This window comes from Pseudopipra pipra, chromosome 12 (assembly GCF_036250125.1).
Source record: "Pseudopipra pipra isolate bDixPip1 chromosome 12, bDixPip1.hap1, whole genome shotgun sequence".
Classification (NCBI taxonomy): domain Eukaryota; kingdom Metazoa; phylum Chordata; class Aves; order Passeriformes; family Pipridae; genus Pseudopipra; species Pseudopipra pipra.
In genome coordinates this window covers 5,886,163-5,905,017 of record NC_087560.1, presented here as the reverse complement: position 1 = coordinate 5,905,017, position 18,855 = coordinate 5,886,163, and the positions used below count along the sequence as shown (strand labels likewise).

The window sequence follows — 18,855 nt, the reverse complement described above, 5'->3', positions numbered from 1 at the left end:
AAGTGTAGCTACACCATCTTTGTAACTACACCTCTAGGAGATGTAACCTGTGAGGAAACCCCCTTTCAACCTCTTTTTGGCCAGAGTAACCCAGCCCAGCTCTTTGCTGACCTCTCACCAGCCACTTCAGTGCTTCCCCACCTCCCAGTCCACATCTCTGCCCAGTGCAGAACCTGCCCAGCCATTCCTCCTGGCCCCACAACCTCCTTTGGTGCATCAGTCCCCAAACAGCAGGGATGGCACTTGGCCGAGGCCAGGCTGAAGAGCAGCTCCCAACCCCTTCCATGGATTTGGTCCTTCTGTTGGTCAAATGCCACGTGGCTACACCAGCAAAGGACAGAGGGTGAAAGTCATGGCAGGAAAATCAGTACCTGGGACAACTGACATTTGAGTACCGAATGACAGGATGCAAATAGCCCCATCCTGGGAGCTGTGCAGGACTTTGGGTGGCCCAGTGGGTGCAGGGCAGAGAAGCAGTGGAATTACAGGGCTCATCCAACATCACATGCCTGGAGTAGCTGCTTTGAGGACGGCAGTGAGTGCTTTCAAACTTTAATTCCTTTCCGTACATCACCGCTCGTCTTCTCCAGCTCTGCCTTCCCCCAGGAGGACGAGCTGAAGTTAACTGAGAGAGACAAGGGCTCGGAGGTGTGCGCAATGTTTGCTCAGACGCATCGGATCACTGCAAAGCTGCTTTTATGGGCATTTCGGAGCGGCTCCTGGCAGCGCCGCCAGAGCCGAGCTCTGCGGACGCTCGCTGAGCCCCATGACGTGAACCCACCGAGTGGGCTCCCGACCAAAAACGGGTGAGGAGAGCTTGTGTTTAGACAATTTGAATAAAAAGATAGCGCCAAACAGAAAAGCCTGTTTGGAGCCAGGAGCGGGAACAATAAACCCAAACGCTTTCTCTGATGGGTTGCAGATGCAGCAGTGCCGGCGATCTCCCAGTGGAAAAAGCACGGCTGCATGGAGGGATTTACCACTTAGTCACCTAGGAAATGAAGACAGGACTTTAGCCTGCCCCAAAACTTGTAGTTTTTTTTGCCTAGAAGATGAAATACAGAGAAGAAAAAAGGCAGTGCTCCTCTTTGCTTGTGCAGCACTGAAACAATGCACTGTTACCTCTTTAGTTTCATAATTAATGTGTCACTTGCACTGTCTGGGCATATTAATTATGAGGGAATGAACCAGGGGGAATCCTTTATAGAGAATTTGTTAATTAAAGGCCCCAGAGCCAGCCCAGCCCCATAGGGTGGCCACAAGCCTGGCTCCTGCACTCATCCTGCACTGAGCTGTTGCGCACAGGGCATTCACAGCTGGACTTCTCCAAGTGCAGGGTGTGGGCTGTCTCAGCTCCAGGTCCAGGAGATGTGCCCAGGCCTAGCAGACATGGTGGAGCATCGGGGCTGTCCCTCCATGTCCATCCCCTGCAGTTTCCTCCTCCACCATTCAGTCAGGAGAGCAGCTGAAGCCACCACCACAGTACTCTCAGGGGCCAAAATTCTTCCCATAGTGCAGCTGGACTTCACCAACAACCTTGTCCACAGAGGAGCTGGGAGCTGCCCAGGTTCCTGCGGTCCCATACCAGCCATAACAGAGGGATTTTTTAGTTGGATCCATCCCACCTCACCGGAGCTACAGCAGGAGCTGATCACTGGAAAAGGCTCTTGGCTCCGCAGAGGAAGGCTCCTCCCAGCCCCACTATCGCTGCCTCCATCAGGAGCAGCTCTGCTCAGGGCCTGGCACTCAGCACTGACAGAGTGGCACCAATGGTCTCCAGACCTGTCCCAGCAGCAGGGAGGAGGCACAGCACAATGTGGCAAGTCCTGCTGGGCCACATCCTGCCCCTTCACTCCTCTGTGGTTGTTTGACTGAGGTTTTGATCAGATGCTCAGTGAGAACATCGGCTTCAATGCCCACAGGGGTGGCTGGAGCAGCAGGGACAGAATGTGGCTTGACCCAGGGCACTGAGAGACATTCAGTGTCATTGGTGTCCCGAGCCCTTGTGTGTGGTCCTACAACTAAGACCTGGCCAAGGCCCCTCTGGGTGTCAGCAAATCCAGGTTTGGATCCCTCAGCCAGGTGCTACCAAGTGGAGGAGCCCTGTCCCAACCTGCTCACCAGAGCCACCTCTCCCCATCAACGTGGTCTCTACAGACCTCATCCTCTGCTAAATTATTTTCATACTTAAGTAACAGGCATTATGGATCACATGGAGGGCAGAAATGCTCCCAAACTTTGCCATTAATCATCTGGACAGTCAAGAAGGAGGTGGGGGGCAGCTTCAAGCTGTGCTGTGTGATACGTCCCCTGGTCACCGCCAAAGGCACTACTCAAACTCCCCAGGGAAAGGCGTCCCATTTTCACCAAGGTTATTAATGTCCAGCCCCTCTGCACACTGGAGACCTTGTCAAACAAAACAAAAGGACGTGTTGTGGAGGAATCCTTGGCAACATGACCAACATACACATGACCTCCCGACTTGGAAAACAGATTGTCAAAAACCCAAGTGAGCAATCCTGCCACACGCAGCACAGCTCAGCTCCCCTGCTGCCCTTGCCGCCGGTGACGACCCAGGATGCACCACAGTTCCCAAAGCCTGCTGGAGCAAGCCAGGGAGCAAGAGGGGACATGTGGGACGAGCCTGGATGTGGCACTTTCTCCGTGGAAGCCACATGCTTGGAAAAGCCCTGTATCAGCTCATTTGTCGAGTCCTTCCCCAGGACACCTCCCATGGGTTCCCCTCAGGCAGCACATCTACCCTGGGGTATGTGTCCATGGGTGACTTCGAGGGTAGGGAAGAAGTCTCCTGAAGCTTCCTTCCTCCTTCCAGCTGTTCTCCAGGCACTGAGCAATGCAGAGGGCAGTCTGGGACATCTCCATTTTGAGAGCCTGCAGGATACTGCCCAGCACGGGAGAGATCCCAGCATGGATGTGGCATGGAGGAGACTTCCTGCTGACTCTAGCCTCCCATCTCCTCTGGCCAAGCAGGATCCATGCCCTCCTCCTGAAGATGACACTTCCCAGCGAAGGCTGCTCCTCACTCATGTGGATAATGACAGGGATTAGCAAGTCAGGGGAGGATGAGAGCTAAACAAAGGGTCGCCTTGCAAGAGGCTGCTCCATCCATCCTGCTTGTCTTTCAATGAAGAAGAGAAGGCAGAGGGCAGTGCCAGGGCAGGCCAGGGATGGCAGTGCAGCTCCACCATCACTCCTGCCCTCCTGTATGGGGGGTACAAAAGCCAACACACCACAGCAGCACCCTCCCAGTGCCATCCCCACATGAGGGATGCTCAGCACAGCCAAGGTTCTTGTACCACCTGCAGGGTCTTTGAGGGCTCCTTTGCTTGGCCAGAGCCCAGGATTCCCCACAGGCACAGTTAGTGGCCCATTCCCATCCCCAAGGCACCCCAGGTCTCAACCCTTGGAGTTTCCAGCCTTGGCAGGAAACCAAGGCAATATATCTTCCCAATTCTCAAACCCAGCAAGGCCAGACTTGCTTAAACTGGGCTGTTTCGATGAATTGGTATATGTTGGACACCCAGAACGAAAGATTCAGCTCATGATGAAAGTTTGGCAAAGCCCTAAAAACCACAGAATACAAAGAGTGTTATCATGGGAAGCACTGGTCCTCGGGACAAGCTATAATTACTTCTGTTCTGCTTCGACCACAGGGCATAAACACTGAGGACCAACAGCACAAGGGCCCATTTTCCAGAGCTGATCCCTTCAGCTGACGGGACAAGCTTTGTTGCAAAATGCCTATGTCCCTGTGAGCGACACACTGGGCTCACACCTGCAGTCCAGGTATTTCCCCCAAAACCTTTGTGAAACACCCATTGCATCACTGACCATTGCCAGCTCAAACTTCCCTGGAAAAATTCATTTTCACTCAGGGAATACAGCCTGGAAAATTCCAGCCTTGCTGGGGAATGACAAGTGAGGGGCTGTGATGGAAACTATTTTGCAACCTTAATTATTTTACCCCAAAGGCCGGCAGCCCATAATCGCATTAGTCTCCTTGGGAACGCCTGCCCCACCAGAGCCCCTCTTGCCCTCTTATCACTCCCCCCAGGCCCCGAGAAGAGCTCCTGGGGAAGCTCAGGGGCCTGGTGAGCCCCCCGCGCACGGCCTGCCAGGCAGATCCCGGGAATGCCTGATTTATAGTGTTATGCCTCATTCTGTTTACGCCAGGCGAGTTATTTAAAATGAGGAGAGCGAGAGGAGCCCGGGTTTTGTTTAAAAGTCCGGCGAGGAGATTTGCCTTAAATAGTCAAGAGCTGAGGCTGGAGGGGAGGCCGCCCGGCAGCACGGACCTCCAGGGTGGGAGCAGAGCTGGCACCCACGGGGGGAGCTGGCTGGCTGCAGGAGAGGTGGCAGGAGCCTCCCGTTTAACCCTGGGGAGTTAATTCCGCAGGATTGCTCGCAGCCCTAGCTTTGTGTTGCCTGTGGCACCGGAGACACAGTTCACCTCCACACATGAAACAGTGTCAAAGGAGCAGCAGCACCGCTCCTGCAGGCCAGCGTTCACTCTGAACCCTAATGATGGCAATCCAAAAAGCTGCTCCACGGCCAGAATTGGTGCACTCCCCTAAAGGAAGCAGTGCACAGCCTGGCACAGCCCCAGCTCGGAACCCCCCGAGCGGCCCCCATCAGCCCTCGAGGCCTCCTCCTCCTCCTCAGGGGCAAGGCTCAACGTGAGGCCACGCTGGTGGAAGGGCCTCCCTCAGGGGCTGACACAAGCTTGGTTTGCTCGGTGCTGAGCACAAATCTGATTGCTCTCTATAAATACATCCGGGGTCAACACCAGACACAGGGAAGAGCTATTTAAACTCAAGGGGGATGCTGGCAAAAACAAAAGGCTATATATAAACTTTCCATGAGCAATGCCAGGATAGAAGCAAGGTTTTAACTCCTGGAGCAGAGAGGTGGAGAAAGAGCCCCCCAAGGAGTGGGGTGAGGCAGTGGGATGGAGTCAGACATGTTTCTGTGTGTCCCCAGGGTTGGCAATCCCAGTTTCCCTCCATCGCCTGTCCCCAAGAACAGTAAAACCAGCTGAGGGGGCAGCAACCGGCCTTGGGACCGCAGCGAGAGCTCCCAACCCCAACCCAGGCAGGACAGCAAGGGGCAAGAAGCTCTTCAGATATTTTTCCATTTTCTTGACTTATTTGGTCAAAACTGCTGATGAATTAATCAGAATAATGAGTAACTCGGGTGCCTCGAAGCACTCAGCAGCAAGAGTCGATCGCTGAAAGGCTTAGCTGCTGTGCCAAGCCTGGCACCCTTTGCTATTCCCCACATCACTGATAATGCCTGTGTCCCCCATAATCCCTGTTCCTCTTGCTCATCCCTGCATCCCACAGTCCTGCACCCACTGTTAGCACATGCGTCACCTGCTAATCGCTAATCCTGGCAACCTTGCCCATCCCTGAACCTCGCTGATCCCTGCACCCCAAGGAGCCCTGCTGTCTGCTCCCAGTGTCCCCGTTGGAATCACCTGCCAGAACTTTGAACAGTGCTTATGGAAACAGCATGGGGAAGAAACACAATGTTTGGGAGGTGTTATGGAGACAGCAAGGAGGAGGAGGAGAAGGGGCAGCATGGTGGGGCAGGCTGGTGTCACAGCCCCAGCAAGCAGACAGGCTTGTGGGGACACCAACCTGCCTTTTTTGGAGCTTATCTCAGAGAGATCTGAGCCCAGGACGTCACCAGCCCGAGCAGAACCATTTGCAGGGAGGAGGATGAAATATTCAGAGAGGTTTAGAGCAATTCGGTGTCTCCAGCGGAGCACACTGATGAATATTTCAGAGGAACGGGCACCCGAAGGAGGGCTGGGAGCTGGCTGAGCATTCCACCAAACAGCCACCCTGTCCCTGCAGTGGCATGCACTGGCAGGGATGCTGCCAGGGATCGACTGGAAGCAGCTTGTTGGGTCAGTGACTGAGGAGGACACCTCTTCTGCAGGTGTCCCATGTCCTCCCACTCTGCTCCCAAGGGTGACAGCAGTGAGGGCTCATTCCCATGCACATATCCATCACGGCCATCCATCAGCTATCCTGTGACACTGCAAAGGAGCTTCCTGGCAAGAGCCAAGGCAGACCCCATCTTCCCAGTTCCTCCCAGCTCACCTCCATCTCGCTCATCCCCTCCAAGCAGCGTGGTCTCTGTGCTCTCACACTGTCACCCACGTGTTGGGCTCACTGTAGGGGGAAGGTGACAATGGTTGGTACAGAGGACATTCATGCTGTCATGGAAAACCCCTCTCTCTGCACCAGCTCACATGATCTGGTCCTTTCCAGAGGAGGGATCTGACCACTTGGACAGTGAAGTGTGGACTCAAGCATGAGGCCCATAAACACTTCTCACCCTAAATTAAAGCAGAGCTGCCCACATTTGCCATACTCCCAAATCCCCGAAGCCGCAGACCTACCAGCACTGGTATTGCAACAACCAGGACAGTGTGGGGAGTCACATCCTGAGCAAAAAGTTCAGGTCTGAGCTGAGAAAGCCTCTGGGGCAGAGAAAAGGCTGCAGGGTTTGGGATGCACCACTCAGGGATCCATGGGCACCCTGCTGTCCCCAATCCAACACGGAGCTGCAAGTCACCACTCGACATGTGCCCTCTTGGCTACCAGCACAGTCAGCACGGGGCAGGACCCCAGCATGCTGGGAAGGGGCTTTAATTCCTGCTACATCCCCTGGGAATGGCAGCAGTGGGTCTGGGAGCTGGCAGAGCAGGGATGTGGCTGGCTGAGGGAAACTTTGGGGTAGCAGGAGGGAAGGCGGCGCGGCTGTCGGCACTGCTGCCACTGCCGCCACAGGCGGCCCAGCTGGCGCTGGGGCCACATTCCCCAGGGACAGATAAAAGCTACCGTAAAAGGGGAGACCTGTCACTGGGGCTGGCCTGGCTTCTCTCAGCACAGCAGGGAGAGCGGAGCACCACTCAGAGAGCAGTGTTGGGAGCTGAGGGCCACCTTATCGGCAGCGTGCCATGGCCCCAGCACTCAGGGATTGCTGAGCGATGCCGGAGAAGGCACCGACCCACCAGACACCTCCGAGCTGCCTTGGCCCTGTCCCCTCTGAGATGGAAACCTGCAGCTGTATGCCTGTCTGGAGCTGTCACATCCCATCAGGCTCCACTGGCCACAGAGCCCCCGGTCTGCATACTGTCCTCCCACCACAGCAGCCGTTAGGTGGGAAGCCAGGATGGCTTCTGGACAAGTCCAGGGTTTCCAGGGTACAGCCTGCACCTGGCTCCCTCCATCACCTTCACACAACCAGGGGAGGGGGAGCTCAGGCTAAGGGCAGGCAGAAGAGAGCAGCCCCCTTCAAAAGAGCAAGAAACGAGACCCTCAGCACTGCCAGTGCAGAGCAGGGGCCCGGCTCCGGCAGGAGCTGTGGGGGGGCTGCTGACTGCAGCAGCTTCTGCTTACGATGGGCAAAACGCTCAAGATCCATGAGCAGGAAGAAGCTCTTTTGGAGTGAACTGCAAAATATTGTCTTTGCACAGCTAAACTCCCCCGCCTGCGTCTTCTCCTTGAAGCCTCAGCAGCTCTCGGGGAGAAGGTTCCTTCCTGCTCACCCCTCCACGAAGGGCAGTTTCCCTCCCCGCAGTCAATTAGTGAGCCGGGGTCGGGGGTCAAGGGGCTTCCTGAGTTCACAGCGCTGATCCTTAGACCTCTGCTGAGTGGAGCCAGCATCAAGTGGCACATACAGGGCAGCCCCCATGGTCATCCTGGGACACCCTAGGGACAATCAAGTTGTGTGTGTCCTCTGAGGTGTCCAAATTTCCCTCTTCATCAACAACCGCCACGTTCCCTCTGTGCCTGGCTCTCTGCTCCATTCCTCCCCAGACCTGACAGCCTCCAGCTGCCAGCCCGGCCCCCACGCATCTCTCCGCAGAGCCATCATGGCTTCATCCCACCACTGGCAGGTTTGCAGGGCTGGAGGAGGAGCCCACGTCTCTCCAGCTCTGTCTCCACACCGCCACACTAACACAGGCAGCCCCACTCCATGCCAGCCCCATCGCCAGCCCCCCACAGCCACCTCCCTCTCCTCCGTGGGCCGTGCTGCGGCGGGCTGGTGGCCACTATCAAATATTGATGGAACTGCGTGGTAAATAAGCATTATGAATTTATGACTTGCTGAATTAAACAGGCCCCGGCTCGGGCCGGCTGCCGTTCAGTGAGGCGGAAGGAACAGCGGTGTTGCTGGCACATGAGCGGCAAAAGCTCGGCCCCACAACCGACCACGTTCAAACCCAAGCCCAGGTTTCAGGAATACCCAGAGCCCTACAGCCCCAGGGAGCTTGCACCAAGGCTCCTTCTCCTCCTGCAAATCCCTCACTGCCCTCTGAATTTCAGCTCCTCCCAAGGCAGCTGACAGTGCAAACTTCCCCCTCCACGGAGCTGCAGTACCTCAGAGCAGAGAGAAGGGAGTGAATCAAGGCTTGGGTTCACCAGTTTAAACAATAGCGAGTCCAGCGCTACGGTTACGTGACTAACCAGGTTAATTAATAACATGGCGACGGGAAAGAAGCACAGAGTGAGTCTGCTCGGCACAAAGGGGCTGGCAGAAACCCACCTGTGAAAACCTCAGGCAGAAGGAAGGAAAGATGCTTGGCTCTCTTGGAAGAGTCTGGTTTGCCACAGCTGATCCAACATGCTGAGTGCAAGGTGAATCACAGAATTCCAGAATGGTTTGGGTTGGAAGGGATTCTAAAGCCCATCTCATTCTAACCCCCTGCCATGGGCAGGGACACCTTCCACTAGACCAGGTTGCTCAGATCCCCATCCAACCCGGCCTTGAACGCTTCCAGGGACGGGGAAGTGTGAGAGGGAGGCACAGCTTGACATCCAAGTCTGGCTGCCTTTCTGGAAGATGTTTGGGTGTCCTTGTGAATATCTTCAGGAGAAGGGAGATGAAGGGACAGGATGGTGGGAAAAAAGATGGCATAAGCACTGCAACAGCAAGACATCACCTGACCTGGGCCAGGGAGGTAAATGCCAAAGGAAAATCCAGGTGATGAATGGGATTTCCAGGACTGACACGAGAGGGAGCCCAGGAAAACATAAAAGCAGTGAGAAAGGCTCCCTGCCAGCACCATTTCCCAAGGGAGCACCATGCAGGGCTGCTCCTGTGTGAGGATCACAGAATGGTTTGGGTTGGAAGGGATCGCAAAGATCATCTTGCTCCACCTCCCTGCTATGGGCAGGGACACCTTCCACGAGACCAGGTCATTCCAAGCTCCATCCAGCCTGGCCTTGGATCAAGTCCAGAGATGGAAACATTGCCCATGCAAATACGGCCCTTCACAGCTCCCTCCCACACTGCAGGTTGGCCACTCAGTGAGGCCTGGGATGCTGCTGGTACCATGTCCCCTGTGAGGTGGCAGCATGGTGTCACCAAGCCTAGCTGGTCCCCCTGCTCAGCAGATGGGCCCCCCACCCTCATTGTTAACAAAGCAAATGACCTCCTCAGGGTCCCGTTGGTGTGCCAGGCTGGGGCTGGCTCCTGGCACTGGGCACATCCTCCTCCAAGAAGAAGCACCGCCAGGCCCTGGCAGGACATCACAAAGCCATCATCTGGGAATTTCAAAGTACCCTGCACTTGGGTGACCTGCTTCCTAAATCAGCCCTGGCTGATTTGTCTTCTCCAAGCTCCTTTTCCTCAAGCAATAATCGAGCCACCAAGGAGGATTGGCAAAGGGGTTAGGCTGGCTGGGGCTGCACAGTTCAACATTCCCCACTTCCCACCCCATCTTCCTGTCCCCATGGGGTGTCCAGAGCTTTACCACCTGATTACAGCAGGAGCCACAGCCACCCCTGGCACGCTTGGCTCATCGCACAGCAGGCAGAGCCAGCTGGGCTCTTTCAGCACCACTAAATTTATCCCTGAAGACCCTCTCCTTGGTACAATCAGTTCCCATCGCCGGGTGATGCTTCGCTCCCACCCCCGCAGTTCCCCCACTGACCCCCCTTCCTCCTCCACCAGGACAGGACGTTCCCACGTGGTCACACATGAGCCGGCTGGGCTGGGAGTGGCCGCATTCACACGGGACAGCAGCAGGGCTGGACCCCCTGAGGATGCTCCAGTCTGGCCGCCCCCAGCCCCTCGTTACCAGGGAAGAGCCTGTGGGCTTCAGCCCAACCCAGGGGGGAACCTTGCTGTGCCCACCACAAGCCAAACCCTTGGACCACCATCAGCTCTTCTCCCCAGCCAGGCCAGGTGTCTCAAGCTGAGAATGGGTCCAGTGGGTCTGAGCCCTGCTCACACCAAGAAGAGGGGAAAACCAAACATGGGATAAGCCCTCTCCACAGGAAGCCCAGCAGGGTCCTGGCATCACCTCACACTCTCCCTGCACCAGCACCACAGAGGTTTTGAGGTGCCAAGGAGGGGCAGTGACCATGACAAACGCCATGGCATATGTTCATGTGCCAGACCTGGAGATGACTCTGTGAGCTTAAGCCACATCGTTTCCCTCCCCACTGATGACAGCTGGGAGAGGCCAGACGATAAGCAGATTCCAGCTCCCTTGCTGGATCCACACCCAGAGAAGCCCAGGGAGCTTGAACACTAATTTATTGAGCTTCCGAGGCTACATAAAAAGCTTATTCCTGCATGGCTACACTATTAAAATCAGAGATACTGCTGACCGTGCGTTTGTCCAGCAAAGAGAGTCCCGAGAGCTCGAAATCCCGGCCGGCACGTTAACAGGATACAATGCTCGGGGTTCCTCCTACTGGAAAGCGCAGCTGGAGCTCGGGAGAAAAACGCTCGTTGTGAAAGAGTGACCCCAACCGTCGCGATGGAAGGAAACGTCTGCTGGAGAGCTCAGCTGGGAACCTCTGCTGGGAAGCTCTGCTGCCGCTCAGCCCTGCGACGCCAGACGGCGAGAGCCGAAATCTGCAGGGCAAAGTGTGAAACCACTGCGGGGAGACACGAGACAGGAACAAAAGTTACAGGGTATCGCAGGGAACTCAGCTCCGTGTCCTTCTCCAGCAGCAGTTCTTGGGGGGGGAGGGAGGGGAGTGAAGGAGGCTCGTGAGAACCTGGTTTGGCATTAAAACACTGGGAAATACATTTGAGTCCCCAAGATCCAGGTGTTAGGAGGTGGGATTTAAATGCATCGAGTTCTCTGTTTTCACTGCCAGCGGCACTGAGACATGGTGCTGTTCCTGGCATCCTGTTCCCGGGACCAGGAACCCTCCAGGTCCATGGAGGTTACCTGTGCCCCTGCAAGACCACAGGAAGATCATGCAGGAGTTGATATAAAATAGAGGAAAATGCAGTGACTAGTGGGAATGTAGGGGACAGAGGATCAAGTTACTATTTTTTCAACATCACCAATAGAAATTTCTACATAATAACTCTGTCTGCATCTTGCCTTTGCCTCCCCACTCTGTTGCTACTCCTTTTGGGTTCAAAGCAATCCCAGACTCCTGTCCCAAACAAACCACAATCCCCACATGCGTGCAGCCCCACTGCAAGAGACTGAGCTGGAAATGCAAGGAGCAAACAGCTGGAAGATGGTGCCTGAGCTAAATATCCCATAAAACCCCCACAGGGCCGTTGGTGAAAGCAGGCCAAGTAAGGCTGCACTCGGGGACAAGGACAGGGCACTGCTGTGCTCACATTCCCGTGGCTCTTCCGGCAGGATGATGGCCCCAGCAAGTCTTGGGAGAGATCTGGAGGACAAGGAACTCCAAAACATAGCCCTTTTGGATCGACTGAAAGGAAAACTTGGCAAATAGTTTTAAAAATGCTTCAAAAAAAAATGCTGTCAGAGCTAAAAGTGACACTTTAATAATTCCCTAGCTCTCAAAGGTTTCAGTGTTCCAAGGAAGCTCCTCACTCAATAAAAAGGAAGAAAATGCTAAAAGGCACATGAGGCATTTCAGCTGGTCCGTATAACCTGCCTCCCGGCTTCCCTCACCACCTGGAGACAGGGGGTACAGTGGGGCGGTGATGGCTGGGGAGGGAACGGGGTGAAGGGAGTGCTGGGCACCCACATTTTGGTGAGGAGCACTTGGGGGGCGATGGCAGGAACATGGTGTCGCTTGGCGAGGGGCCACGTGCCTGAGTTGGTGGCACATGTACCCCGTGTACCCTGCGCACCCCGTGTACCCTGCGCCGCATGTACCCTGCGTAACCCACGTCCCCCAGCCCCTCGCGGCGTTCCAGAGGAGCAGAGGCAGCGTGCCGGGGCGAGGCGCTTGGCTCTCACGGAGGCTCAGCCTCCTGTCCTCGGGCCGGTTCCCATGACCCGCTGCACTTCCTGTGGCTGGATGGCTCCGGGACGTGGTGGCGGAAGCGCTGCGATCCCGGTGGAAGGAGAGGCCAAGAGCCAGCCCAGCCTGGGAACAGCCTCCGTGCGGAGTTCCCCACGGCCGTGACACCCAGGGTGGGATCCGCTCGCGGCCAGGAACTGCTGTGCCTCCTCCAACAGGTCTGTGGGTGTCTCAGGAGAGCAGCTTTCAGGACACTCGGTCCCGGGGGATTTTGGCTCCGTGTCCAGCACAAGTCTGTGCCCCGAGCAGAGCTGTTACACAACAGTTTGTAAAACGACCAGGGTTGGCTCCAGCCAAAAACCACATCCCCTCACTCCTGAATGGCCGGCTGAGAGGGGCACTCTGTCAGTGCTGCCAGCCTTGCACTGGTTCCCATCCCTTCTTCCAGAGCTGTGCAGGAGGAGGCAGGAAGCAGGGGAGCTTCCTGGTCAGGGTCAGCCCTTGCACACTGGGCACCAGAGCTCTCAGATACGTTCCACACCACTCATCACACACACACTGAGGCAGAGCTATTCAAAACCTCAAATCCAAAGGATCCAAGTGCCAGCCTCCCTTCGAGAGGCTTCACAAGTCCCCTCCTCAGGACATCCTACCAGCTACTATGGTCTTCAGTGAGGTTTCCAACAGGTGTAGCATCTTTATCCATGCCCCAAACCCATAGGTGAGATCCAACATCATATACACCCAGCTTCTGGTGCTGAATTTTGGAATGCCCTCCATGCAGGCGGCTCAGGAAGCTTTTTATCAGTGTTGCAGAGCACTACAGATGGCAGCTCATAGATCCCTGACTCTGTTGTTTGATGGGCATGTTCTCAAGTTTCTTCTTGCAAATCATTTAGACCTTCCCTGAGCTTGAGATCACTTGAAGCCTGTAACTAGAGCCCAAGGAACAGGAGACTCCCCCTGCACATAACAGTTGCACACAACAGTGTTCCAGACCAGTATGTTTGGGTATCCTGAAGGAGAGAGGTCTCTGGAAATCTGTTTAGCCATAGGGTCTTGAAGACAAAGGCATTTAGTTTCCCAGGGACTCCTCTTGGTGGGCCAAGCACCAGGACGAATCCAGCTGGAATCACCTGCAACACAAAGGTGTTTCTGTTCCAAAAGGAGGCCCTTTTCCTGTCCCCCCTTGTTTCTTTCCTCTCTCCATTCTTTGTACAAAGCTGTGTTCAAATAACACTTCCTATATTCTATAGATTTGTAACAGGAAAGGATTGTAAGTTTATATCAAAGGAAGGAATTTAGCATATTGTAAATAATGTATCATTTGGAAAACTATCTGTTAGATCACAAAGCACAAATTCAAGGAGACAAGCACCTACATACAAAGACATTAATGATAAAACTACCCAGAGGACAATTTTAACAGTATTTGGATAATATAAAGGAGCAACCTAAGGGTTAGCAGTGCCCTGGCTTGTGGTGAACATGCTGCAGCTGCTGACAAGAGCCAGGAGCCGTGTGTGGGCTCCCAGGCCACAGCAGGGCAGGCAGCTCTGCGGAAAAATTTTCTTCCATCAGCCCTTTGCCTCTGTTCACAAATGATCTGGAGGGTGAACATCCAGCCAGCCTCTGCAGGGAGCCCCCAGCAATTTCACTGAGCCTGCAAATTCCTGCAGGGCCGCGAAAACTGGAACTTTATGAATCCGGCTGCACCGGAACAGAAACGCGCCCAGCAGACACCTCACACGCCCAGAGAACCACGGGAGAGAAGAATCCAAGCACACAGGTTTGGGGTTTTTGCAGCCAGTGCATCCTCAAGCCCCCTTGGCAAAGTCCATGTGACATGGAAGGGGACAGAATCAGGATGAGGTTCTAGAAATATGTGGATCCCAGACCTGGACTGAACGCTCACTGGAGTGATCCAGTGCAGTGAAACAGGCCCAGACACATTATCATGGGAGGGTAGAATTGAGAAAAACAAAATTATTAAAGCAAAAGGAGGGAGGTGTTTTGCCTGGACAGGTCCTCAAGCTTCTCAGCTCTTTGTTTCCAACGGCTGCACCGCCAGCACAGGAGGTGTCAACAGACAAGAGCTCAGCAGCCGGGGGCGAATCCTTGGCCCAAACCACTGGTGCTGCTGTGCAGCATCCCTGAGACTGGTCACGAGCCCCTTTGGAGGACAGGACCAACCCCCTGGTGTTGGACCCATAAGACCTACTCCTAGGCTCAGTCTGCTTAAAGCTGTGATGTGAAAATGAGGGGAGAGCCAGACTTGCAAGGGGAGAGCCAGGCTTACGGTGCTGCTGGTGTCACCTCACCAGGGTAGAGCTTTGGGACAGCACTTTAAGGACTTCAGATTTTCAGATTTGGGACTTCCAAGATTTCCTATTTTATGGTACAGCCCTAGGTTAAGACAAATGACACAAAACAAGCTCCTCCAAGACAGTTCTGAGTTCTTGCCATGTGAAATTTTTAAGAAGCCTCCCTCAGGTACCACAAAATGTTCTGGGAAGATGCAACACTTTAATTTTCCAACGGCCCTTGCAGTGTGCAGTCACTCGTGGTCTTAACAACGCAGCTCCAAGAGGCCTTTTGGATTTTTGGCTGGAGTAGCAGTGGCTCCCGACATCACCGACACACCACTCAGCCTTTTCCACAAGCCATCTCCATTCATAGGAGCATATCCCAAAGCACCAAAACCAGACAGCAAACCAGCTTCTGCCAAGTCCCGCTGTGCAAAGGCAGCACACAGGCCCCATTCTGGTTCAGTTCAGGCAGCTCCATCAGAAACACCCCCAGCTCCATCCATCCCACCTTCCCACAGCACCTACAAGAAGCCAAGATAAGACCTATTTTTCTCCAGGGATAAGCAGTGGAGCTGCTGTTCCCAGCTCACACGTGGGTAACTGCAGAGAAGTGAACAACGCCTGGTATGGAATGAACAGGGAGCAGGGATGTGCCAGGAAAGATGAGCTCATTGTAAAAATAATTGAAAGAGCTTTTAAAAAAACCAGTAGAAAGCCCTGGCTGCATTCAGATGTGCAAAATCCAGCAGCAAGGCAACTCCCCACCACCCGAGGCCTTTCCTGTATGCTCCTTTTCACCAATTTGTCCTTGATTTTTCCCCTTTTTGTCTCTGTGCCACCCGCCATTGCTGCACTGAGTACCCTGGAGTGTGTCCTACTCGACGAGCAGCCAAGGAAAAGAGCTCGGGGCACAGAGCAGCAGGGATGACGCAGAGGAGCTACAGGCAGTGGAAGGGAATCACACAAGTATTACTTTTGGCTGAGGAAGAGGTGACCTCTGGAGTGAACCCTGGCTCCTGCAGGTGCTCCTTGCTGCCAGCTCAGCTGACACAGGCCGGAGCTGAGAGCCACATGCCTCAAACTCACACCTACACGTTCCCAGGAAAGCTGTAGGCCATGGATTACTTTTTCCATCACACCCCATTCCATCACACCCCATTCCTTGGTTCTGTTGTGCCAGATCACCATGGGTGGAGGAATTGCCTTTTCCCAGTGTTTGCCAGTAAAAACCCTACTGGCCTCTCCAGAGCAACTCATCCCAACACTGGTGCTTGGAGGGACAGCCAGGGACTCTCCCTGGCATGTTTTCTGCAGTGGCAGATCCCAGCAGAGCCCTCTCCAAAGGTGTTGGCACTGGCACACAGCACCCTCCAGGAGCATGGAGATCATCAGTGACATGAGTCCATGACAGACCCTCTCATGCTGGGCCACCACATCACACCACCAGCTCATCCCCTGACACCATCCAGCTCCTCAGCCCATCCAACACCCCCAGATTCGTGCCACAGGGGAACACCTTCCCTTGGTGCCAACACACATCCCACTGGCATAAGGAGGGGCGACACCTCCTCATGGCACAGCAGAGGGAATTCACCCCTTGCCATGATTTCTATGTTCTGCCCATTCCCTGGTTCCGGGCCTTGGAACACGCCGGTTATCACAGCGTTCTGAAACAAGACGTTCCCTGACCTGCTTTTCCCTCATCACTAATTCACACCGAGCAGGTTTCAGCTCAGCTCATGCATGAACTCCACGCTGGCACCGCTTAATGGCTAAAGAACGAATTCTGACAAAGCTCATTAAAAAAGCAAGCCACGGATGTCAGCAACGTGCCTTCAATCTGACCCCCAGCTCCAGGCAGGTCTGCCAAGGAATCAACTCATCCTGTTGGAAATATAAAGGGAGAGCAGAAAACTATTGCCATGGCCTGGAAGGAACCTCGTTTGTTGTTACAGATGTGAAGCAGATCAAAGACACGGGTGAGTGACACCAACCAATTCAACTGCTCAAACAATTAAAATCCACCTTGGAGATGGGCACTCAAGACGCAGTTCCAGCCGCACAGATGGGCCAGCTTTAGGGAATTTATCCACAGCTCACCTCAAAACACAGGGAGCCAAAATCCCAGGAAAACTCCTGGTACTGCTGAGGCTATAACAGACACAGACATGTCAGCACAGGAAGACAGAGCTGGCAGCAGGGCTGGAAGGACTGAGGTATGAAAACAAAATTCCTTGGCAGTGTTCATTTTTGGTTTTCCCTTAGGAAAACAAGATCCTCACGTCAAAAAAAAAAAAAAAAAAAAGAGCAGTCACAGAAGGGAGACGAAAAGGTGCTGACGAAAACATAATTCCATCCCTGGATACATGTCCAGCCCTAGAAAGTTCTGAATGACACATTTCTAATGATGTTTTTAAATAACTACAGGGTATTAATTACATTTAAAGCTACCAACCCTTTTCCCTCTTTGTCTGGAAACCTCTGGAAGTGTTTTCCATTAGGCAACACTTCTAAGCACAGCCAGCTATGCAGCGCTGCTGCAGGTACCGAGGAACTGCGTCAGCAATACATGGTACCCACCACACACCCCCCGACCTCCACTCCCATAAGGAGGGCACAGCCGAGGGACAAGTGTGTGGTAATCCCTGGGGAACAGGCACAGAGAAGGGCTGCATCCCACTGCTTCCCTGGTACAACCCCCCCCTGCAGCGCTGTAGTTTCCCTTATCTGAGCGACCGCATCATGGCGAGGTCAGCGAGAGCCCCTGTGACTGCACGGCCACGGAGCTGTCGAGCGGGTGAACCCGCTCCAGGAGCTTCCTCACTAACAAGGAGATCCAGGACTGCAGCCAAAGAAGAGCACGGAGTGAATGTTAGAGGGACAGCCCATCCCACAGGGACCCCACTTGCCTCCATGGCCCTGAATACCTGGGCAGTGTCTCTGCTGTCAGCCCTGTGCGCAACAAGGCTGTGACTGAGCGATCAACTTCCCGTCACCTTAGCCTTGCCTCTCTCCCAGCCTCGTGTGATGGCTCTGCCACCCCAAAACTGCGGTGTAAGGGCACATCTTGATTCTGGAACCCCAGGCGGGGCAGGAACGATGAGCCCATTGTTCCCAGCAGGATTCTCCATGTTCCCTCCTACGTGCCTGGGGGACATTGAGGCACAGAGCAAGTGACATGATGGGCTTGGCACCCAGACAGGGGCTACCAGCGATGCCCCTGTGGCTTCCAGCCCCATGGCTACCAGGACACCTCTCAGAGCACCCACTACCCACCCCAAAAGGGGCTCATGGGCACAGACACCCAAACCAGCAGCACCTCAGCAAAGTGTTTGAGAGCCATGAGCAGCACCAGAGACCTCGTGCTTCGCACACTCTCCTCCTCAGCACAGATGGGGACACAGAGTGACACGCAATAAAAAACACAAACCCTTCCCGGGGGGATACAAAAATAATACCACGAACATTCCAGCTTCCCGAACAACAATCGCCTGAGAAGCCGGCACTGTGGGAAAGTCTCAGCTTGCTTTTCCTGGGCATTATAAATAGAACCACGGCTGCAAGCAGGGCTGGAAATGCGAAGGAAGGGGGGAAAAGCCATTTAATGGGCTCTGTTTGAACTCAGGTCCTGGCTGGTGTCCAGCTCTCTGCAGAACAGCTGGTCCCTTCCTGCCGAGTGAAGGGCAGTGCTGGGAACCGGGAAGCCCAGGCCCAGGGCTGCCTGTGGGATCCCAGGGTCCGTGAACCCCAGGCTGCTGCAGGTGCCACTCAGGAGCTCTGGCATGGGGCAGGGCTGAGGTTGCCCAGGTGGGTCAGTGTGAGGTTCTCCAGGACTTCAGCCCTCAGGGCTGGCATCCACAGGGTCTCCCAGAGCTTCTCTTCCAAAGAGCTTCCCGATCCCTGACCCTATGTGAAGGCTCAGCACCCACCAAGCCCTGCAGGACTGAACCTCACAGTTTTCTCACTCTGCCTGGTTCTCCAGGAGCCTCACCTTTGGCTGTGTGACTGCTGCTGCCTTTCCCTTATGGATAGGCAAGAGTCCCTGCAGAGCCCTGCCATGGGCAGCTCCACATCATGTTATCCATGTATTCATTCCTTACTCCAGCTCCTACTCATCCAGATTATGAGCTTTAGGCATCCCAGGTCACATTTAAGCACCAGCCCCATACTTTAAGCAGGATATAGAATGGAATGGGTTGGGCTGGAAGAGACCTTAAAGCTCATCTCATTCCAACCCCCTGCCATGAGCAGGGACATCTTCCACTAGACCAGGTTGCTCCAAGGCCCATCCAGCCTGGTCTTGAACATCTCCTGGG

At 54.6% G+C, this 18,855-nt stretch overlaps 1 protein-coding gene across 2 annotated transcripts in view; it reads right to left on the bottom strand.

Moving 5' to 3' along the window:
- The window catches only part of ZNF609 (zinc finger protein 609), a 96,173-nt gene that overhangs the window by 1,109 nt on the left and 76,209 nt on the right, over positions 1-18,855 (bottom strand). Inside the window, exon 10 of one of the 2 annotated variants that reach the window (XR_010433733.1) lies at positions 10,656-10,928. The gene's annotated coding sequence lies outside the window, so the exon portion shown is untranslated. Of the gene's footprint in view, positions 1-10,564; positions 10,929-18,855 lie in introns of those variants that run through there. The other variant, XM_064668654.1, reaches the window with a different exon arrangement.